Source organism: Alligator sinensis, unplaced genomic scaffold (assembly GCF_000455745.1).
Source record: "Alligator sinensis unplaced genomic scaffold, ASM45574v1 scaffold1177_1, whole genome shotgun sequence".
NCBI classification, from domain to species: Eukaryota; Metazoa; Chordata; order Crocodylia; family Alligatoridae; genus Alligator; species Alligator sinensis.
In genome coordinates, this window is record NW_005842120.1 from 1445305 (window position 1) to 1469763 (window position 24459).

The 24459-nt window shown below is 43.1% G+C and overlaps 1 protein-coding gene and 1 long non-coding RNA gene across 7 annotated transcripts in view; one reads left to right on the forward strand and one right to left on the reverse strand.

Annotated features, from left to right (window-relative positions):
• Nucleotides 1–24459, reverse strand: part of ESR1 (estrogen receptor 1) — a 301848-nt gene that overhangs the window by 66335 nt on the left and 211054 nt on the right. The gene's annotated exons all lie outside the window — the stretch shown is intronic.
• Nucleotides 245–9116, forward strand: LOC102376204. Its single transcript, XR_323970.1, has 3 exons — nt 245–341; nt 1270–1389; nt 7930–9116. It is a non-coding gene; the product is annotated as an uncharacterized LOC102376204 (long non-coding RNA).

Consider the following 24459-nt stretch of genomic DNA (forward strand, 5'->3'; position numbering starts at 1 on the left):
TAATGCCTTCTTTACTTGTGTCACAGAGCACTAAGGTGTGCCAGCTCCCGTAAGGCTAGAAGCAGCCTAGCAAAGGGGCCCTGTAGGCTAGGCAAAGCTCCACAGCTGCAGGGTGCCTGAGTAATAGGCTAATGAGATAATTCACAGGTATCTGCAGGCAGTCAACTGACCAGAAGGAGGAAGGGCCCTGGGTACATATAAGCTCAGGGCTGAGACTGGCAGAGTTCACTTTCTCTGGCAACTGCCAGGTGAAGGAGCTCCTGCACAAGAGAGCTACCCTGAGACATTTTGCTGCCTGTTTTGCTACATCTGAGTGTCGTAAGACTCCAGGAGCCCACAAGGTACCCAGGGCTAGGGGCCATGCTATCCTAGGGGTAGAAGTTTGCCCTGTCAAAGGGACAGAGTGCTGCCTTTATTGTTAGTGTTACATTATAGCCCAGGGGTTTATGTTTGTGTTATTGTTTGTACTGGGGGGTTTGGGGATGAGTCTGTAAGGGTAGGTATGGAGGCCTCACTAGTGCCCAGAGGGGGCATGCAATTCTCTTGGGCCCTGCCAGAAGTGGGCGCAAGGCTTGAGCAGTTAGAAAACCCACACAAGGCAAAGGGGTGCAGCAGACAGGGGCCAGGGAGCCCGGTGCCAGAAGGTCACAACAGAGACAGGGGCCAGAGAGCCCGGTGACAAGAACAGGTGACAGGAGCTAGTGCCTTGGAGCCAGGTCCGATACAGTGGGCCTTGGCTAGAAGGCCCAGCCAGATTAAAGGGGTGGAGGCCAAGTAGGCCGAGGCCCCCGAAGAGGGAATCTGTGTAGCATCTGGAAGGCATGAGGCATGGTAAAGGGGTGGTTTGGAGCCACGCAATTAGCCCATAAGGCTTGAGGTGCCCCATATGGCACAGTATTGAAGAGAGGTCCAGTGAAACGCTCAAGGACCACTGAGTTCTAGTGAGGTTCAGTGGACCAGGGCCATGCAAAGGCCCCTGGGCAGTCTCCTGATTTATTTTACCAGCAAGACGTGGCAGATGAGACAAGAGGACACCCACAGTGCAGATTTGGCACAGTCGCGGAGCTGCCAGGGGTATCATAGCCACCCCTGGGGATCCCACCCCGTGACAACTTGTCTTCACAAATAAGGTCCAAAGAGCTGGGAAGGAGATACACAGCACAGTACTTGAAGAACAGATTATGGAGTACTTAGAGAATATTTTCAAATCAGCAGGATAGAAAGGTGCTCTCTGTAGAGTACTGAAGGAACTGACTATGGTCATTTCAGAGCGCTGCCTATCACAGAAACCTCATACATGTTACCTGAGGTCCCAGATGTCTGGAAAAGGACAATTAAAGTCTTCATCTTTAAGAAGATGGCAAGGAGGATTTGCGGTATTAGAGACAAGTAAGTCTAACATCAATATCAGAAAATGTTATGAAACAGTTCATCAAGGAATCTATTTCTAAGAACTTGGAAAAGAACAAGGTGATCAAGAACAGCCAGCATGCATTCACAAACAGCAAGTCATGACTGAGCAAATTGATTTCATTCTGTGACAAAAAGTGACAGGCTCTGTGGATTGGGGAGAGCAGTGAATTTGACCTTGTCTTTAGCAAGTATGAATGAATGAGCTGCAGGAGAAATACAGGGTTTTTTTCCAGAGTAGAAGTTGCACAGAATGATATTAGAATATATCCAATGAAATATTTTTGAACAAATATAAATAAAAAATAGAACAAAAACATATAACATGCACTTCAGTGAGTGACATAAAGAGACTGAATGGGACCTTGCTTTCTGTACAGGTGAAATTATAAAAACCTCATGGTTAGAGTGCGTATAAACCAGCAGAAATAGAAAGACAAAAAAGAAAAGAATGAGTGGAACTTGTTGCTAAGATTCTTGTTGCAGCTAAACAGGCCCCTAAATCAACAAAACTGACACGTGATATACAAAGAATGAGGGCATAAAAAGCAAAATACTAATGAATTATAATTCATTTAAAATATTGATGGAAGAACTCTATTGAATTACAAGGTATCTTGTGTGAGGCTTTGGGGAAGACTGAACAATATAGATAGTATTGCTGCAAGATAAAAATTTTCATCTATCAAAGGATATTTTTGCAAATGAAGACATTAGAAACAAGTGACTAGAATAATTATAAACTATAATAAGCAAGTACCATATCAAATCATGCTGTTCAAGGAAAGTCCAGCTGAGCCTAATGTATCTTACAGCCAAAGGCACACAATGGTATGATGTGGCCAGCAGCATGTCTAGACACCTTTATAGTACTGCTCAGTGATCTAGTAAATAATCCCTGTGCACTCTTGATGATGCAACTTCTATTTACAGTGATCAGTACCATTTTCACTAGGATAGTATGCTACAGTAGCAGCTTCTTCAAAAATGACTTTTCTTCTGAAGTATTAGGCACTGTTCAGTGGCAGAAGCAGGAAACTGGACTTGGTGAACAAATACTTTCATCTAGTATAGTAAAACAAATCTAATGTTATGATCCCAGAGCTAGAAAGCATGGAGAAGAATAAGTTTAAGATTAGAGATGGGATATATGGGCAAGCCTTTGGATGACGTCAAGAAACCAAATGTATAATATTTTGAACAGACTCTATTATTCTGTTACACTATATGCAAAATTCAACTGGATGGATACAGTATCGGACTTAACAGCTTTAGGTTAAACCAGTCTATCCAACTTCTGTCCTAGTTCCCCTCCCAATTCAAGTTAGGTCCAAGTCCTCCTGCATCCCAGGATGCCCTGCACCTCCCCCAACCCCCCCTTGCAGGGCAGGTGGGCCAGCCTGAGCTGTGCCATCTTCTTTAGTGGAGTCAGGCAGGTCCCACCCCTGGGCTGTCACAGAACTGAGGCAGCAAAGCCTCTGATCCCTAGCCAGTGTTACTGCCTGTACCTGTCTGCCCAGCAGGATGAGGGAGGGAAGGGGAACAGACCCCCTCCCCCAACCCCAGCTCCACCCCTGAGCCCTGGTCTGCCCAGCTGTTGGGCAGAGTGTGATTTCCTCAACCACCCCAATCCTTGCATTCAGCCCACCCCCACAGGTAGGAGCTGGGAAGCAGTCCTTTAGGCCAACACCAGCCCTGGCAGCAAGGTGGCTGCCCATGTGGGGAAGCCCCCAGTTCAGGAGGTTTCCTGCCCCAGTCCAGTGTCCACTGAACCAAGGACTGCCTTGCCATATGGGAGCAGATGGGATTCCCCTCCCCTGTGGTGTGGCTGATGCTTGGCCTGCCCTGCAGTTGGGAGTGGGTAAACTATCTCTATCCCCTGGGGCAGCACACGTGGGGGGAGCCCCCACCTTAGGGGTGTTCCCCCACCCCAGCATGGGATCCCCCAAGCCTTTCATTGTGGGTGTCAAGGGGGTTTCCCCTGCCTCCAACACACACACACACACATACACACACACACACACACACACACACACACACACACACACACACACACACTTTCTCTCTCTCTCTCTCTCTCCCCTGCTGCACATTCCAGTCAATGCTTGGCCCACCCTGCAAGTGGGAAGGGGGAAGCAGTCCCCCATCCCAGTAGCCAGCAAGCTACTGTCCAGGTGGGGGGAGCCCCCCCAGCTGTGGAGACAGGAGACTGCTTCCCTTCTCAGCTGGGCTCACAATGGCCAGCAGGATGGGAAGTGGGCTCTAGTGCTCCCCCTGCCTTTTGGCCTGGGCTAATCCAGGCAACTGGTCACCTTTCCCAACTGAAAAGTGAACATCAGTTCACTTCATTATCAGTTTAATCTATGCAGTTTAGAGAAACCTGTGAAGACTGAATTGATTCCACCTTTGGCTTTTTTATTGTCTCTACTTAACCTTTATGTGCAAGAAACAAAGTTTCTTGGGGCCATTTCCAGATGGTGGCACAAAACCCTAGAGGAACTAATAATAGTTAGGCTGCTGACAGACATTAATCTCACAAGCGAGATCTGAGGAATTTTATTGCAATTAGAAAAATCATACATCCTGACATGTGATTTTTAGTATCCGGGATAAAATTCCTCAGATTCCAATCATATTACTGCTGGCCCATAAAAAACTTAGCATCAGGGACTGGTCTCTAATGCCAGGCTCCCTGCACCCCAGACCTTCAAAGGGCACCTCAGGAAGCAGAAGATCAGAGACCAATCCCCCAGTGCCATACTTCCTGTGGCTCCCCATCATCTTACTAGCATCCAGATGTTTAAAGGCATATTTATACAGCTCAGCATGGTGGAACTGGTTCCCCCATGACAGGCTGCACAGAACACCTTCAAAGGTCTGAGTATGCAAGGAACTTGAGATGGGAGCACTGCTCTGGATCTTAGGATCCTGCACATTACATGCTAAACATACAAATTTAAAGTACAATACAAACTAGCAACAAAGATGTTCCACATTTAATGGAATATCTTTAATGTGGCATATCTCTGTGGAACATCTTTAATGTGGAACATTTTATTGCACCATAGATTGCTTGAGCATGTGGCATATTGCAGTTTAATGATACCATAAGTATAACATCTACCATGGCTTCACAGATTTCATTGCTTTTCATTCAAAGTGTAGAGTACACTTTTAAAGCTCCCTAATGTAATCCATAAGAGCATGTACATATTAACAAAACCAAAATGAAAAATACATAGCCAAATCAAAACACTTAATTTCACAAAATTCTCTCTCTCTGGGGAAATAATGAAAGAAGTTGCCCACATCTCTTATAGCACTATAAGAAGGTACTCAGATACTGTAATGACAAGGGCACCACAAGAACCTGTGTAGGATTCAAAGTATCTTTTACATCTCTTCAATAACTTATATAGATCTTAAAAGTCTCTGTATTACTGGATATAATACATCTGAATTTTCTAATGAATAACTCATTTAAAGAGAAAATTAATTTACTTGCAAGTGGAATAAAATTTGGGGCTGGAATTATAGCTGGGCATATTAACAGGTATAAAACTATTTACCCACAACATAAGCAAATGATAAAAGATATTACCACCAAGTAAAGCATGAAAGTAAATTTATGTGTAATGAGGAAAAAGAAAAATGGGTAAGCAGAGGTGGTTCTGCAATAAATACAACTACAAGAGGTGGTTGTACAATAGTCTACAATACTATTGTTTGGACTTCTCCTAAAATGTTTAAAAAAAACTGTTCCTTGGAAAGCTCTGTGGTTCATTACAGCCAATGACCATTTCTAAAAGAGAAGTCAGAGTAGTGATGCATATTATAGACTAACTAAATCATAGAATTATACATCTCTATTTAGTTAGTCTATAAGGTGTATCTCTACCCTGTCTTTTAATTACCTCTCTTCTGAGAGAGAGGTGTTATTCCATCATAGTTTAATCTTCTAATAAATAGATTCCCCCCCCCCCACAACCTGCCCAGAAAAAAGAACTTTGGGGCTTCTTTTAACACTTTTTAATTAAATACTACTAATGCTGATGCTTGATTGTTGTCTCTCTGCTTACTGTCGCCAATACAAAAGCCTTTTCAAAATATATATTAGTGGATGAACAATGAACTCTTAGGGCATGTCTATAACATATCAAACTGCTAGGGAACACCACCATGAATACATGCCCAGTTCATTGGCTCCCACTCTGTGTGCACCATGTGCCAAAACACCATAATAACATAGTCACTTTTAGAGTGACACTGAACGCATCCAGGACTATTTAAATAAGATTGCCCAAGCACGACAACAGCACTGTGTATTCCCAGAACACACGCCAAAATGCAGCTACGTGACATTTTTCAGCATACAGGGAAGAGGAGAAAGTAGACAGGGCATAATTTTATGGCGGTGTTCCCTAGCATGGTAGAACATGCTATAGGTATGTCCTTAAGTAAATAGATCAAATCTGTAGCTAGTTACAACCAAAAGAATGTTATCCATTTTTAATAAATTGAATGTGAAGTTGCTCCTGTTCTATCTGACAAAGGAAAACAAAAGTCAAGCCAATAATTCATAGAATAACATGGACAGGCTACTACTAGTTGCTAAACAATATATTCTTTAGGGGAAGTGGGATTAAAGCCTCAACATTCAGAAGCAGGTCTGGGATCAGATTTCAAATACATCCCACCATGGAAATTTTGGAGTCCAGTTGGCTTCAGGTTACCAGTTTGGGCCCAAAACCTATAAACGCTGTTGCACATTAGCAACTGTCAACGTAGGTAGTCCCACTGAACCCACTGGAAACTACACATATGCAGTGTTTGCAGAAAAATGGCCTTATAAATTAAAGCTAGATGCACGTTCCGATATGTGAATTGACACACACATGTTTCAGGGATGTTTATGTATAAAAAGCTATGTCAGATAATCTTCACAGTGATGTGATTTTTAAAATTGCTAAAAGTAAATTATAGCTGTTACACCAAGAACAATCTGCTTATCATATATTGTTCAAAATATTTTCTTCTTAAGATTAAAGGAAACTTTACTCCCTGTAAACAGTATTTTTGGGGCAGTTTTATTTTTGTAAAGATCCCGCTTTTGATCCAAAACAATTAATGTATTTTGTTAACGTATATGAATTCTACAGCTATTCCTACTCTTACTAATTTGTCATTTATATATAATAACAAGTGTGTATTAGTTGTACTTTCATTTTTCTAGACATGATCAAACGTAAGTGCTGTGCATGTCATATGATATTTACAAATACAGAATAAAATGTGTAACTCCAGCTATGTTCATACTGCAGAAATTGCTGATCATTACCTATTTAAATCAATTCTAAAAAATGGCCTCTGCAAGCATTTAATTATTTTTAAAACTGCTTGTTGTAGATGTATACTTTGTTTCCTCCTTTTCTCACAATTTTGGGAGGAGTGCTAAAGTTGGTAAATATTGTTTTTAACTAGGCTAACAAAAATGAGAAACAAGTTTGTACATAGGCCATTAAAACAGTAAAAGCCAGACAGACATAAGAAAGGTCTCTCATTTTTCAAGCCACTCATCTATCTCAAGGTTTTTATTCCTGAAGGTCTGAGTTACATTTATTGATAAAAAGAAGGGAAATATCACTCTTACATTACCAAACATCAAAGAGAAAAATTCCCAGTCTTGGTCACAACCTTGGCACTTAACTAAATGCAGAATACTACTTATTTATTACCTCACATACAACCAAAAATTGTACTAGGTGCCTCTCCACATGGATGAAAAGAAAAGATTGCTCAGAAGAAATACAAGTTCTTTGCGGTAATTTGCTGTAAGAAGCTTGACAACCAATGTGAGATATGTCAACATGATGAGCAAAGACATGGTTCAGGAATTAATGAAAGGGGATTGCAAAGTTAAAGTATAGGTGCATACATGAAATCTGGTCCTCTGTTGTTAAGCTGAATCCAAATCCAGAAAAAAAAATCTTTTTGGATAGGGTATTAGAAATCTGCTTACAAACTTAGTTCTGAATTCTGTGATGCAAAACCCATCTCTTTCAATTACCTGTATGTAGGTCTTTTTAGAAACAGGCTTAATTATTTATTCCCATGTCATGTTTGGGTTTTTTTCCCTTCAGTTTTTCTCATGGTCCTTCAATAGACTCATACTATGGGCATGTACAGAGGTTACATTTTTTGCACAATGAGGCCCCTGAAATTGCTCTATAGCCATAATGTAACAAATGTTTATGGCTGCAGAGTGCTTTTAAAATGGCCAATCATGCAAGATTTAACCCTCGTTTGATGAGCTATCAGATGAAAGCACTGTAGGACAAGGCACAGATGGAGGCAAGAAGCTGACAGTGAGAGGGAGAGAGACAGCTGCCACTGTGAGTGGTCTGGGGGTGGTCAAGGGAAGAGCACCATCTTGCCTTTTTGGATTCTTATTTTTTCTTTTGTGTTTCTCTTCAGGGCTTCACTTTTTTTTTTTTTTTTTTTTTTTTCTCACTGTACCAGGAAGGTGAAGGCAAAAAGGAAGCTCCCTCTTTACAAGAGCCCTATGGATCCCAGCCCTGAGGATCAAGCTGGAGTGGAACTGCTTTAAGGAAGCGTTGTTAGCCCTGCAAGGGAGCAATGTAATTTGACCCACCCCCAACAAATGGGGATGAATTGATTTAAGTTGATAATTTTATGGACACCTGATGAACTTAACTACATTGAGTGACCCATGAATCTGGGATGGATTTAATTTAAGTTGATTAACTTAAATTAACTGCCAGCAGCACTGCTGGTTGATGCAAGATTCAGACCCAGATATGTATCATCTGACTGGATGGGGTGTAAGGGGAGGAGGAGTCCCATGAAGAAAACCCACCTGGGAGACTTGGCAAAACTGTCACCCAGCCTATATCCAACTCCCAACAAGCAAAAATGTATATCAAGATGTGGCATGCAAGAGAGGAACATCTTAGGTTGGTAGTGGTGGTACTATCTGGTTTGCTCCAACAGCATACTTAAGTAAGGTGTCCAGCAGGTGAGAGCCCCAGCCTTATAATACGCACCCCCAACAACAGGTTTACAGCACGGGTTACTTTCAGGTGATTCTGCCTGCATCCCATGTGCCTTTGTGCCAGGAGGAGGGAAGGAGTGATGGTGTCTCTGCCCACAGTGCCCTGAGGACCAGGGGAGCTGGCAGCCCAGTGGAGCATGCTATAGGGGGGAGGAGTCTCTCCCCCACTTGCTCCCCCAGGACCAGTGATCAGCTTAGTCAGGCTCACTGAAGGGGGAGGGGTCAATCCCTCCTGCTTAATCCTCTGGGACCAGGAAAGTGATCAGCCTGGCCAGGCATGCTATGCGGGGAGGAGTCTCTTCTTCTGCTTGCTCCTCCACGGCTGGGGAAGCAAGTGCGGGGAGAAACTCCTGTCATCACAACATCTCATCCCTTCCTCCAGTCAGGCTGGGGCTCTCAGGTGGCTGGAGAGAGGAGGTGGGGCTGGGATGAGAGACTTTCACTAACAGCCCAAGAGCGGAGCTGACCACAGCAGCCCCAGGCAGGCAAGCTACTCGGCTATGGCTATCCCCTTCCACTGCTGTCGACAGTCTCCAGCAGTCCCCAGAGCTTGCAGAGCATGCTGGAGAGGCACTTGGTACACACCTCCTGGCCTCAGGCAGTGCAGGGAGGCTTTGAACCACACACCCCCACATATACACCAAATACCGAAAGGCTGTTATGTGCAATCACTCTGTAACATTTGGCACTTTGTATAAAGCTGAAAAGTTACAGTTCAATCACAAAGGCCTTCTGGCACTTCTGTACACCCTATATAACAGAACAGAGAATTTGCCTTTTGGCAAGCTAGCTTCCTTTTCTGTTTTCCACACTACAGAGTGCATTTTCAGACATTAAAGACATAAATTCACCATTAATGCAAGTAAGCACATTTCTACTGATTTGATCTCAATGGATCAGGCACAGGGGTTTCTTCTTGACATGTATCTTTTCTCTAAGTTATATTCTTCTCTTAAATGTCACATCCTATGCAGCCCTGATCATTTCCATGCTCAGAGGGCTCTGACTATACCTTGGTTTACGTGTCTAGTTTCTAATCCTCCACCATTAGAGAAAACAATAATGGAAAGACCGGATATTAGTATTCAGAGAACTTGACTATTTGATTATCATCAGGACATTGGCTTTATGAGGTGGAGGAAGGGGATTTCACCATACTGGGCTGTATCTTCAGAACAGGAAGGATGCTTTCAAAATAGCAATTCATAAAATACCTCTACTTTATTATCAAAAAGAGGAATTTTAAATGCATATTACTAATTCATTTCTGTCTAAACAGAAGCTCTAATTTCCTTGAGAAAAGTGACTCAAAGCAACTAGGTTGACTAATATTCACAGCATAATAATTACAATTAGGAATGAATTAACTGGTGTCTACTCTGCGTGCTTGTCTACAACAGCTCCTTAACGCTCTTCTATATGCAAGAAGACCACAATGCTGGATCCCATCCTTAATTCAAGTTCTTTTTCAATTTCTCTCAGTGCCTTTGAAAATTTCTTCTATTTCCAAATGAGATGTCAACATACTACTTTCCATGAATTCCTATACTTCTGGACCAATGAGGAAGGATAGCTTCTCACTCTTTTGTAGAGAAAAATCACACATCATGTATTAAGTAGAGCTTTCACTTTAGTTATAAAAATGCTAGCCATAAAAATTTCTTAAGCATCGACAAAGGCCACCACATTTCCATCTTCCACATTATTCCAGGTCAAAACCCAGGCATTTATATGGACCAACTTATTCCCTGCTATAGTTCTTTGACATCATTCTTCTCTTTACTCATTCTCTCCCTTACTCCCATGATTTTTAAAGTGAGAGAATGTTTTAAATAGGAACATTTTAATGATCTTTTATTGGTTTTCTATTAGATTTTTGAAGTGTCAAACTATAATACTTATATTAGGAGGAACTCCAGAGAATGACCTTTAGGTACAGTCTACATCAGATTTCTCCTCTTTGTGAGGAAGTCATAGTTCTCTCTTTATCCCAGTCAATTCCCTGGAATTTCAGAACCACAAGCAGGTAACCCACAGTTCTTCAAGAGAGAAATGTTTTGAATTGTTTAGAATAACAGTGTTTTGTAGTGCTTAGAATAAAAGAGACTTGGTGGGATAGCTCACATGACTGTAGCACTGTCAAAGGATGTGTACAAACTGTTCAGGAAAGACAGGCAGGGGAGAAGAGGAGGAGGAGTTGTACTTTATGTAAAAGAACCATATGGTTGCTCAGAGCTGCAGTATGTAACTGGAGATAGGCCTGTTGAGAGTCTCTGGGTTAGGGGCAGAGGGCAGAGCAACAAGGGTGATGTTGTGGTGAAGGTTCTGCTATAGACCACCAGACCAGGAGGATGTGGTGGATGAGGGTTTCTTCAAACAGCTAGCAGAAATTTCTATTCCACAGGCACTGGTTCTCTTGGGGGGGACTTCAGTCACCCTGACATCTGCTGGGAGGGCAATACAACAGTACTCGGGCAATCCAAGAAGGTTTTGTAAAGTATTGAGGACAACTTCCTGGTGCAAGTGCTAGAGCAGCCAACTTGAGTCCATGCTCTTCTTGACCTACTGCTCACAAATAGGGATGAATTGGTGGGGAATGTAGTAGGGGATGGCAACTTGGGCAACAGTGACCACAAGATGATAGAGTTCAGGATCCTGAAGAAAGGAAGGATGGAGAGCAGCAGAGTAAGGACCCTGAGCTACAGAAAAGCAAACTTCAGCTCGCTCAGAGAACTCATGGGCAGGGTTTCCTGGAAAGCTAGTCTGAAGGGGAGAGGAGTCCAGGAGGGCTGGCTATACTTTAAAGAAGCCTTATTGAGAGTAAAGGAACAAACCATCCTGATGCACAGGAAGAGTAGTAAGTATGGCAGAAGACAAGCTTGGCTTAGTAGGGAACTCTTCAGTAAATGAAATCACAAAAAGGAAGCTTATAAGAAGTGGAAACTTGGACAAACAACTAGGGAAGAATATAAGAGCATTGCTCGGGCATGCAGGGACTAAGTTAGCAAGGCTAAAGCACAACTGGACTTGCAGCTAGCAAGGGATGTGAAGGATAACAAGAAGGGCTTCTACAAGTATGCTGGTAGCAAGAGGAGGATCAGGGAAAGTGTGGGTCCCTTATTGAATGGGGGAGGCAACCTTGTGACAGAGGATTCAGAAAAGGCTGAAGTGCTCAATGCCTTCTTTGCCTCTGTCTCCACAGGCAAGGTCAGCTCCAAGACTACCACACCAGGCAGCACAATTTGGGGAGGAGGTGGGCAGTCAACAGTGGCAAAAGAACAGGTTAGGGACTATTTAGAGAAGCTGGATGTGCACAAGTCCATGAGGAAGGATGGGATGCACCCAAGGGTGCTGAGGGAGTTGGCTGATGTGATTGCAGAGCCACTGGCCATCGTCTTTGAAAAACCATGGTGGTCAGGAGAGGTTCCAGATGATTGGAAAAGGGCAAACATAGTGGCCATATTTAAGAAATGGGAAAAAGGAGGATCCAGAGAACTACAGACCAGTTAGTGTCACCTCAGTCCCTACCTGGAAAAATCATGGAGCAGATCCTCAAGGAATCCATTTCTAAGCACTTGGAGAAGAAGGTGATTAGGAACAGTCAGCATGGATTCACCAAGGGCAAGTCATGGCAGACCAACCTGACTGCCTTCTATGATGAGATGACTGGGTCTATGGATGTGAGGAGACCAGTGGATGTGGTGTACCTTGATTTTAGCAAGGCTTTTGATATGGTCTCCCACAGCATTCTTGCAGGCAAGCTAAGGAAGTATGAGCTGGATGAATGGACTGTAAGAAAACTGGCTGTAGCATCAGGCTTAGAGAGTAGTAATCAATGGCTTATGTCTAGTTGGCAGCTGGTATCAATTGGAGTATCCCAGGGGTCAGTCCTGGGGCCGGTTCTGTTCAATGTCTTCATCAACAACCTGGAAGATGGCCTAGAGTGAACCTTCAGCAATTTTTCAGATGACACTAACCTGGGGAAAGTAGTAGATATGCTGGAGGGTAGGGCTAGGATTCAGAGAAACCTAGACAAATTGGGCCAAAAGAAAGTTCATGAGGTTCAACAAGGACAAGTGCAAAGTCCTGTATTTAAGACAGAACAATCCCATACATCAATACAGGCTGGGGGCTGACTTGCTGGGCAGCCGCTCTGCAGAAAAGTTCCTAGGGGTTACAGTGGACAGTAAGCTGAATATGAGTTAGCAGTGTGCCCTTCTTGCCAAGAAAGTTAACGGCATGCTGGGCTGCATCAGTAGGTGTGTTGCCAGCAGGTCAAGAGAAGTGATTATTCCCTGCTATTCAGCACCAGTGAAGCCACATCTGGAGTACTGTGTTCAGTTTTGAGCCACCCACTATAGATTTATTTAATTCTGTACATGGTAGGACAACTTCCTCCAGCTGTTTAGCAAGTACATTTCTGGACTGTAAACTGACTGGGGAGAATGGATATTTTGCTTCTTTTCTCCCAGTTACAGTCATCAAATATTAATTCTTTTTATTGGCATGGACACAGATACTTCACTGGAACATGAGCTCTCTCTCTTCTCAAATGTTCTCTTTACTGTGCTCTCATTCACTGCATTGGCCACCCTCTCATTTTTTTTTTTTTTTACATTTCACTGGACTCAGCCCACAACAGCAGCTCTCCATCATCCCCTTTGCTCACTCATTCCACACACACAGCATTACCTCTATGCCAAAGTCCTCACCCAATTCAAACAAGGGGGAAAGCTTCAAGGCAGTTCATCTGTGGTCATTTACAGGCCTTGATATGACCTGCAGGATAGCTCACACAGCAGTCTGAATGACAAACTTAACAGTTAATATTAGCTCGTTTTAAAAGTCAATAATGCAATCTCTGAATTTCAGTCTAAAAGTAACAGCATGTGAAACATTCTGGAAGGAGAATATTTAAAAAGTATGGTGTTGTATTAGGCTAATGTTTTAATCTCATAATGATCTTAACATCGAACTGTAAACTCTGAAGATGTAAGAGATGTATTAAGACACCTTTCCCTACATCTCTACTGCTAAAACTGTTACCCACACTCTGGGTGCATATAGTCATGCTCTGGGATGGGGGGTAGGTTCCCAGAGAGCTGCTCTAATTAAAATGACTCAGTGTCACATGTATTGAGCCCCCCACATTTCAAAATGGCCACAGGGGCATTTTAACCAAAGCTCAGTCAACCAGTTTTAGATAAAGCACCCCAGTGCCCATTTTTAAACATGAGGAGCTTAATACATGTGATGCTGAGGCATGCTGGAGCGTTCTAATTAGAACATATCAGAGCATGTTTACAGGCGCCCTTTGGGTGCCATCCACAAAGGCTCTATTTTTCTCCTTTCAGTTCCACACGAATCTGAAAGGCCACTGAAAAAAGTTATCTTTCTCTCCTCTTTACTGGCTTCCTGTTTCTTACCAAATCAAGTTGTAATATCTATCCTCACCTCCCAATCCATTTATATATTTCTAATCTCATTTCCACAATTGAACTCTATATTCCTCTCAATTCTTTATCCATTTCCTAAATTCCTCTCAATCCTTTATCCATTTCCTTTTAACCATTTTGGCTTATTTTCTACAGTGCCTCCTACATTCAAGACACCAACTTACTGTTTCCTGAGCAATTTCTTTCTTCTTTCAAATCTCTTTTTGGCGAGGGACAGACATTCAAAAAGCCTGAGCCTGAATTGATTCAATCTTTGCAGGTTAGTCTAACCTGGCTAGGATACATCACTTTGTAATGTCACAGACATCCCAGAAATGCAGACACATGCATGCAGAGGCTCAGGCTAGAAGCCAGGGGGCACTAGAGCAGCCCTCCTTCCCTTGCACAGGGCTGAGCTGAGGGGGTCATGGCCAGGCGCCAGCAGTATTAATGAGTCCCTCTCCCCCTTGATAGCAAAGCACTTATCAGCTCTGTTATTAGAATTTATCACCCCATCAGAAAACAAACTCTCATTAGTTCAAACAGGTCCAGGGAAGTGATAATTCCCTTCTATATGACATTGGTCAGGCTGCAGTTAGAGTACTGCAGCCAGTTTTGGGTGCCACACTTCAAGAGGGATGTGAAAAACCTCAAGAGGGTTCAGAGGAGGGCCACTCATATTGTTAGGGGCCTGCAGAAAAATCCCTATGAGGAGAGATTGAGGGACTGAGGGCAGCAAGGAATAGAAGATGATGTTTACCAGGGCACCCCTTGGAATAACTAGAAACAATGGCCACAAACTGATGGAGAGCAGACTTAGGTTAGACATCAGGAAGAACTGCTTTATGGTAAGGGTTGCCAAAATATGGAATGGGCTTCCAAGGGAGGTGGTGCTCTCCCCTACCTTGGGGGTCTTTAAGAGGTGGCTAGACATGCACCTGGCTGGGGTCATCTAACCCCAGCGCTCTTTCCTGCCAGGGCAGGGGGGTCAGACCCAATGATGTACTGAGGTCTGCTAGCTAATGATGAGGTGTCTGTGTAAGGCAGAAGGGATGGGAGATCACTGCTTAGCAGGGAGTGGGGAGGGGAGGGGGAGAGCAGGGAGAAAGCAGGAGGAAACCAGGCAGACATTGCTGTGACTACAAGTCTCTGCCAGAGCTGCAGCCAGGGAGCAGAGGGGAGGGGCCAGCCCTCCTATGGAGCAGGGAGCCCAACCCACAGAGAGCATGTTGGGATTCTGGGGGAGTCTGGTTTATCTTAAACCAGCAAGGGGTCTGGGACAGACATTGCATAAACCGGTTTGAGCCAAATCAGTTCAGCCTGACACTATATTCAGCCAGGTTTATCTTACTCTGGTTTCAGCCATTTTCAAACCTATTTATGTGCACTGAACATCTGTTCTGTTACAGGTTTAAACCAGTTTCCGATCACTTAAACTGGTATGTGTAATGTCTGTCCCTAGCCTATAAAATCAAATTCCTGCATGGTTTTTCTTCCATTCTTCTCCTTAATAGTAACCTCTCACTGTTTCTTCTGTAAACTATTGTCCTATGCTTTGTGTTCTGTCAGTCTCTCCTGTCCATCTAATAGTTCAAGCTCTCTGTGGTAAGCAACATACCTTACTGTATAACTAGAAAGCAGTATATACATTTAAAGCACTAATGAAATACTTCTTTTATTTCTCTTGGCATTCTTCTTGCCAGAGCATTCTGGTTCTGACATCATATTCAACAGTATTTTGCCCTGTGTAGATATAAATTTAAGTGATAGGAATTTCACCATTTTCCTTGAAAGACCATCCCACATGCTAATAGAACATAGAGGGTGTGTCCCCATGTGAAATTAATTCATCATAATACACCCCAGTGTAGTGCGCACCAGAGTTTATTGCTCCTGGACACAGTATTTACATGTGTGCCCAGGAGCACAGCATGTTGAGCCGGGCCACAGCAGTCCTTGCTAGCAGGGGCCCCAGGGGCCAGCCTGCCAGCCCGTGGCTATTCTACCCAGTCCAGTGTGCTGGAGGGGCTGCCTGGGGCACAAGGGTACTCTAGTGCATGGCTAGCTAACAGGCTGCCCCACACTGTAGCATCCTCATGCCCCAGACAACCCTGATCAGTGTCTACACGTGCATCACAATGGAGTATATAAGTCCATCACGGGATAGTACTTGTGTCAGCCAGTACTATCCTATGGCAGAGTTAATTAATTTACTCCATGCTTTTAGGTGGTTACTGTATCCTCCTATAGGAACTGATTTTGATCTCACTTACACCTGTGTAAAATCAACAGAGCCTTCAGAGAAGTTATTACATTTATGTTGATCCAAAACTGGAATAAAGTCAGAGTCATGTTCTTAGTAATCATTTCTGATTTAGCTCCAGATTGCAGTAAACTCCAGCTGCAAAGGAGACCCAAAACTGATTACAAATAGAGTTTGGCTTGGTAACATTGCCACACTCTCCAAAAGAGACCCACTAGCCAACTGAAAAAGGAAATATTTTAAAATATTTTTAGAAGATTTAATAATGACTAAAGTCACTGCTGAAGGTGTTTTGTGGTAGAGAGATCTTGCTACAGCTCTGGCCTCATCCCAAAGGCTACCACCATATGGCCAACTATAAACAAAACATTTGGGCTGAAGAGTCAAAGGTAGCTGGATGTCATGCTAGTCACATCTCTCTCTTGTACACTGTTGACTACAGAAACTGGTGTACTTTAACCATGCTGGTCCAGCAGGTTTTTTAGCTCAGGTCTGGATTTGTCTTTATTTGAATGAAAGGTCACTGTCATAAAATACATTTTTATTTGTCTGGTTTACCAGTCCTCAGGTTATAAATTATCTGTGGACAAGAAGATCACTATGCTGCACAGGACTGCAAATCATCATGCCCATAAAGTAAAAACACACCATTTCTTTGATATTGATATATCCACTTTCAACAACATTTTTTTTTTCTCTGTAAAGATTTGGTTTAGTAAAACATGGTGTAAAATGGTGGCTATTGTTAGCTTCTTCACACACTGTTCCTAATTCAACAAACAGAGCAGTTTAGAAGGTCAACTAAGAAAACAATATATTAAGAAAACAGCTACTTCTGCAGCTTTCAAATAAAAATTCAGTACCAAAATGTTTATCTTCTCGGTTCACAAAACCATAAAATAAGTACAGCACTGTGAATCATCTCACAACTTCAAAGCCTGTATGCCCAATGTACCATTTTAGGGCCATTAAATTGTACAGCTACTGTACTTGGAGTAAATAATTATCCAAGCTTGCACCAACAGTGCCAAAAACTTCACCTTTTAAACAAAAAGGCCTTAAAGCTACATCCTCTCTCCATCCTCACACCATTATATGCTATTTAACCTTAACATCTAGTAACCAGCCCCCCACAAACAGGTTCATCAATTGTCACACTCAACTTCCTTCTCTGCACCTGCTACTCCAGACATGAATAGAATGGTACATACAGAGTAGGCACAATAAATCAAGAAAAAACACTTTACATTAATGCCCATTAATGTTTCACTAGTGCTAATGTAGGGTAATGCTTCTAAACGGGACTCAGGCAGCAGCAAAAGAAACCTTTTGGGTCTAGAACCACCAGGTTTTAGTGCCTAAAAAACTAACCTGTCAGCTCAAAGGCTGAAGCATATTCAAAAACCTTGATGCAGTCCAGCAAGTAAAGGAGAAATAAAAGCCATAGGAGTAAACCTGAGTACACTAGAAATATAGGATTTACCATGCTGGTTCACATCCACCTAGTCTTTGATCCATCTATTCTAATACGTTATTTGCAACAGTACCAATATGTGATGTTTCAAAGGAAAATGGAAACAAAACTGTTCTGTACTTGGCCTATTATATCATGGGAGAATTATTTTTCATGACCTCAACTAATAATCATGTTATCCTTGAATACTGGAGATTGCTCTTTAAGGACTGTAGATAGGAGTCTGCCACATACAATGTAATTATTCAGTGACATCACTCATGTTAATGGACTAATTGCCAGTGTAAAATCCAAGTAAGTTGAAACCTCAAACATTGAACATGAACACAAGGAATATTTTGACCAATTGTTACATTAGGGGTTTTTTTAGTTTTCTACTCACAAATCTCAGAAAATGTCAGATTAAATTATGAAGAAGCTATAGCACAATTACAGTGTCCACTGGTTTTTAGAATCACATTGAGTCAGGCACTTTTGATTCTAATAAGTGGAAGGAAAGGAAAGTAAGCAAAGAAAAAAACTGTGTGGAGTCTTCCAACAGGGAAGAACTGGTGGAGGGTGATGGGTAACTTGGGAGGAAGCAATCACTCTATGATAGAATTCCAGATCTTGAGACAGGGAAAGCATGAAGTCAGCAAAATTAGGATGCTAGATTTAAAAAAGGTGGCTTTCATCTAAGTTAAGGAGTTAATAGTCATGGCACCATGGGAAGACAGATTGAAGGATAAAGGCACCCAGGAGGGCTGGGAGCTTCTAAAGGGCACAGTATTGGAAACCCAACAAGAAACTGTCCCAGTATGATGGAAACATGAGAAGAATGGCAAAAGACATATGTAGCTGCATAAGGAGCTTCTAAAATGCCTCACATGCAAAAGGAAATCATATAGGTAATGGAAGCATGGGCAGGTCACCAAGGAAGTGTACCAGGAAATAGCAAGAACCTGAAGGGACAAAATCAGGAAGGCAAAAATAAAGAATGAGCTGCACCTAGCAAAGGAAGTTAAGGACAACAGGAAGAAGGTATGAAAAGACCAGAAAAGAAGGACCAAGGAAGCTGTGGGTCCTCTGCAAACAAGCCTGGGGGAACTCCTACCCAAAGATGCAAAGAAGGTGGAGCTACTCAACAGCTATTTTGCTTCACAAAAAAGTTAAGCTGCAGCTAGACACCTAACAAGGATTACCTGGATAAGGAACAGGGCAAACTGAAGGATGAGACAACAAAAGAGAGAGAGAGCTTTTGATGGGTCTGAATGAGTTCAACCAGTCAGTAGGGCTAGATGAACTTCATCCCAGGGTCTTGAAGGAAATGGCAAAGGAGATCTCAGCGCCATGAAGTTGCTGTACTTTGAAGTCATGGGAGATGGGCCAGGTACCAGAGAATTTAAAAAGGGCCAGTGTAATGCCCCTTTTTAAAAAAGGCAAAAAGGAGGACCCAAGGAACCACAGACTGGTTAGCCTCACCTCAGTAGTTACTGGAAGTTACAGGAGCATATCCTAAGGAAACCCATTTGCAAGCATCTGGAGGAGGAAGAGCTGATCACAAGCAGCCAGCATGGATTTATATAAAACAAATTATGCCACACAAACTTTATCTCTTTCTTTGACAAAGTAACTACTTGGGTGGATGAAGGGAATGCTGTGGATATAGTGTATCTGGACTTCAGCAAGGCTCTGGACAAGTTCCCATATGACCTTCTCATAAACAAATTGGAGACATGGCGCAGGACAAAACTACTACAAGATGTATGGAAAACTGGCTCAAAAGCCACAAGCAAATGGTAATATAAACAGGTCCAAGTCAGAATGGCAGGACGTTTTAACTGGAGTGCCACAGGAATCTGTCCTGGGTACAAGTGAAGTTCAATGTATTTATTAATGATTTGGATGCTGGCACAGAAAGGTTCCTGAGCAAGTCTGCAGATGAGACAAAACTGAAATGGACTTTAAACACACTGGAGGATGCAAGCACAATTCAGAAGGATCTGGACAGATTGGAAAGCTGGGCCAGAGCTACCCGGTTGAAGTTCAATGCAGACAAATGCAAGGTGCTACACCTCAGGAACAATAATCAAAAACACAGATATATGGTAGTCTTATGCAGAGTTTACATTCTGGTTTGTCTGGGATGGTTTGGATAGGGATGATCCTGCCTCAGGCAGGGGGTTGGACTACACCTTTAGAGGTCCCTTCCTACCCTGCTTCTCTATCAGTCTATGATTTTAATAAGCATCTGTACAGTTTCAGTACTTTGTTATATTTTACTCATTGACAACCAGAAGAAAAACAGCACATACCCATAGATTATGACAGGGCTGTCCAACTTCTTAGTGGCTGGGAGCTGTACACAATTAAGAAAACACCTGGGGGCCATAGCCTCCACTCATCTCCCTGGCTGTAAGCTCCCTTGGCACTGAGAGGGTGGGTGTCCTCCCCAACACCTGCACAACACAGGTGGGTGGGCATATGGCCCCCCAATCTCCTTGGTTGCAAGCACCCTTGCTGCACCATGCCAGGGGCTCCCCCTGACACTGCAGCTGCATGGAACGACACCATCCTGCCCTGCCCTGCCCCACTCCCTCCACCTACTGGGGAGCAGGGGTGGGAAGTGAAAGTCAGAAAAGGGAGGGGGAGCCTGGAGACCAGAGCTGCAGCAGCAACCAGAGGGATAAGGGGAGCAATGTGCTGGCCCCTACCCTGGGGGTCTTTAAGAAGAGGCTGGATGCCTACCTGGCTGGACTCATTTGAGTCCCGTTTTTGTTTTTAGGGTTTTTTGTTGTTCTCCCGCCCTGGCGGGGGGTCGGGCTGGAAGATCTATTAGGTCCCTTCCGACCCTAAAACTATGAAACTATGAATGGCCAAAGAGACCCCAGGAGCTGCAGATTAACTTCTTGCAGGCTACATATTATGGCATAAGATTTTAATTTTAATAAGAAGCCAGTTCAGTAAGGCAAAATGCTAGTACGTCATAAAAAACATGTCATAAAATGCATTTAGCGTTTGGTTTGGGGGAGTTATTCTCATATGAGAATATGCAAGTCATGCAAGTCATGATTCTGTTATGCAGAACAAGGTTTGCCCAGCCTTTGCTTGTGGGGGGCGGTGCAGAGACTGACAGAAGTTAATGAAGGTGCCCTGCTTTGGAGTACCTTCATCTAAACCCTCATGGGCACCTTCATTAACGTCTGTCAGCCCTTGCTCAAGCGAAGGCTCGGCAAACCTTATTCTCCTAAACATATGCTCAGTTTAGGAGATTACAGGACTGGGACAATGGATAAATGAGTTAATTTGTTGCATGATCAGGCACTTTTAAAGAGCCCTGCAGCTGTGCACTTGTGTCAGAGCATGGCTGTAGAGCACTTTCAGGGGGGTGAATGGACAACAAAACATCATTTCTGTCAGTGCCCGAACTTAGCACAACTGAAAGTGCAAGTTGGATGTTACTGTCACAGATTCACCCCAAAACCTAGTTGCCTTTGGGGTTCACCATTGGCCAGCATAGACATTCTCCCAAATTAGATTTACTCCTATAATGTTTAGTCTCTCTTTGTAGTTAGGGTGAAGCTATGTTCAGGTTTGTAATGTTTATATCTGTGTGTATTATGATATTTGATATGAATGTGCTTTTGTAATTTCATAATTTACCTGGAAGATAATCAGCTGAGGTATTCAGCACACATCCAGGGCATTGTCCACCTGTGATGAGGGAAATCAACTCCACAATAGAGAGGCAACTGAGAGAAATGGCCCTCCAATGAGAGAAACTTCAGGAGACTTCTGGTAACTCATGAGATGCTGGAGGGAGGGAGGGGGCTTGTTGGAAATGATTTAGGAAGCTGGGTCTTTTGGATTTTTCCCAACTGGGGGTGGGTTGGAGACTTGTAGATTCCTCATTTATCCATTGTCCCAGTCCTGTAAGCTCCTAAACTGCATGGGTGCCTTAGTTTTCTACACTGATACCCCAAGCATCTGCTTCTGATCATACATACAACTACTTTCTCCTAGCCACCACTAAGCACTAAGGCGCCTACCTGATACCCAAGCCCTACTGGGATCCCCGGATGATGTTTTCTTCCACCTATTATACCTAAAAGCACCTAGACATGCACATTGAGGCTGCTTCAGCATGCTGTAATTACAGCGCATTGGAGCAGACTCAATTAATCGAGTCTGCTAGAGCATGGTAAGTACCACACTCCAGCAGACTCCACTGTCATGTGTATCAGAGTCCCCACACTGAAAAATGGTGGGGGCACTTTAACTAAAGCTCATTCAACAACCTTTCACATAACACTGATTGCACATGATTCTCTGGGCGCTTTAATTAGAGCAGCTCTCAGAGTCACTCTAATTAAAGTGCCCCCCCCTCAACCCAGAGCCGCATCCCAGAGCACATGTATAAATGCCCTAAAGGACTTGAAGCAGTAACAGACCAGTTTCCATAGGGTCATGTCACATATTCAACTTGGGACATGTTAACTATACTTAAAACAAGAGTGTCTGCACATTCAAGCAGTACAATAGGTGCTAAGTTCAATCATATTGTAGCAAAGTTATAACTGCTCACAGGAGAAGTATCTCCAGATCATATTAAGTAACACTTTAGGTCATGTGTATATGAAATGATGGGGTGGGGTGCACAACACTTTAAAGCAGGCTAAATGCTTCTGCACTACTTTAATAGTGTCAGTGTTTGCACACCTTGGCAGTGTATTAGACATTAATTTCAGCCGCTGTAGGAAATTCGGTGGTGTAATGCGCCTTAAATGACTTGGGGTGCAGCAAACTTAAACTCCTTCGAGGAGATTTAGTTTGCTGTGCCTACAGCCATGGCGTGAAGCACCGGGCTCCGTGCAGCTCCACAGCCCTGCAGAAAGCCCTGCAGGCAGCCTGGCAACAGGCTGGGAAGGCAGGCTCCACCCAAGAAAAGTGGTGAGCCTGCTTTTTTTTTTTCTTCCCCTTAGAGCCTGCCTGCCTGCCTGAGTTGTGTAGGGGCCTGGTGCTTCCCTTCACGGCTGTGGTGCCCCCCAGGACAGCCTGAACCGGGCGCCTGAGGGTGGGTGCCACATGGGGGGGCCCACTGCTGCTGCAGAGAGAAGCAGCAGCCCAGGGACCGCTCCACCCGCCGGCATCTCGCTGCTGCCAGAGAGGCAGGTAAATCATCAGGGTGTCTGCACAACACAGGGGTTTAATCAGTCCTAAATTGAAGCCGTGTTTTTAAAAACCCACCGCTTCACCTTAGGGCCCCTGTTTCATCTACACACGCCCCTAGGCTACTGTCAAACTACTCCAAGAAGATAATACAGATTCACGGTTCTGGTATTATGCTGGACCTGGGACCAACACTCAGCTGATTGTTGATCCCAGCCCTGGCATCACACTGGCGTCCATTCACAATTCAGTGCAGTGTGGGGGCTAGGACCAGCAATAAGCTGATTGTCAGTCGCATCCCCTACATTGCACCTGATTGTCAGTCCCAGCCCTAACACACACCAGGACTGATTCAAGGATTCTGGTGTGGTATCGGGGCTGGGACAGGCAACCAGTGAGCTGGTGAGCTTGTTAAAAATCATAGTAAGCATTCATGTGTGATTGCTCAGAACATGTTCTAGCTTTTCATCCAGCACAGTAATGCTAATTACAATCTAAATAAAACATGTCCTGAGTGTCTTGTGCTACAAGGCCCATAGAAGACATATCACCCAGTGCTCCTGTATTTCAAAACATAACTGGTGGTAGTGTCACATCCTTTTTACCCAATAAGTCAGATACATCCACTGACATATTCATCCAGAATGTGAGATACAAGCAATCGATTTTATCCTCTGTCACTAGGGTTTCTTTCCCACCTGTCAGAAGCATGCTAATCACCAGGTTACAGGCCATTCTGGATCATGGGAGGGAAGACACTCTCACTGTTCCCTGTTATAATTGTTCTAATTTGCCTAAAACAATTAAAGATCAGGTCAAAGGAAGCAAGAAATGAAATGACTATCTAGTTTGTTTTTTGAGGGATTCACCTGGGACTTGCTCCAATAATTAGCCCTTAACAGTTGCATTAATATCTATAAAATAATATCAAACAATGCTGAGCAGATAATCTATTCTTTTCATTTCTGAGCTTCAGAAAACATTCTTCAAAATGACACATATTTAATAAAGCAAGCTGATCTATTTATTGATAGCAACTCCATCCTAGTAGTAAGATGTTTTATATAGTGTTCTCATTTGACTTAATTTTCATAAAAATAGTTTTGATTTCTTAAACATGGTTTCTTCTGAACTGTTATTCTTTAACTAAACAAGCTAAAACATTGGAAATGGAATTCTTCATTTAGTATTTCATAAAATAGTTCATATAATGAATTTAAAAGACCTATTCTATTGGCTTTCAGAGAGTTATACCAGGGATGACTAAAAGAAGTGCTGTGGTTTTTTAATGTTAGCCTTTTTGGTGGCCAGTAGCTTTAAACACTAAGGTATTTTTCAAATATCTTTCGTAGAGGCCCGATTCAAAGTATACGGAAATTTGTGTAAAAACTCCAATTGACTTTGACAGATTTTGGATCAGGCCCTAAAACTGAAACTGTTAAAAATAAAATTCCCATGTAATTTCCTCTAAGTTATGATGAGAAATGACACACCTCCCGCAGCTTCTCATTGATCTTAACTCGAGCCCATAAACTGACGTGTGAAAGGTGGTAAAAAGGGAACCTATGAAGCCTGGAAAAGACTCAGATTTTATGGGTTATTGATTTACCAGTGAAAGTTTTGCCAAGTTTAAGTGAAGGACAACAAAAAAGAGTCA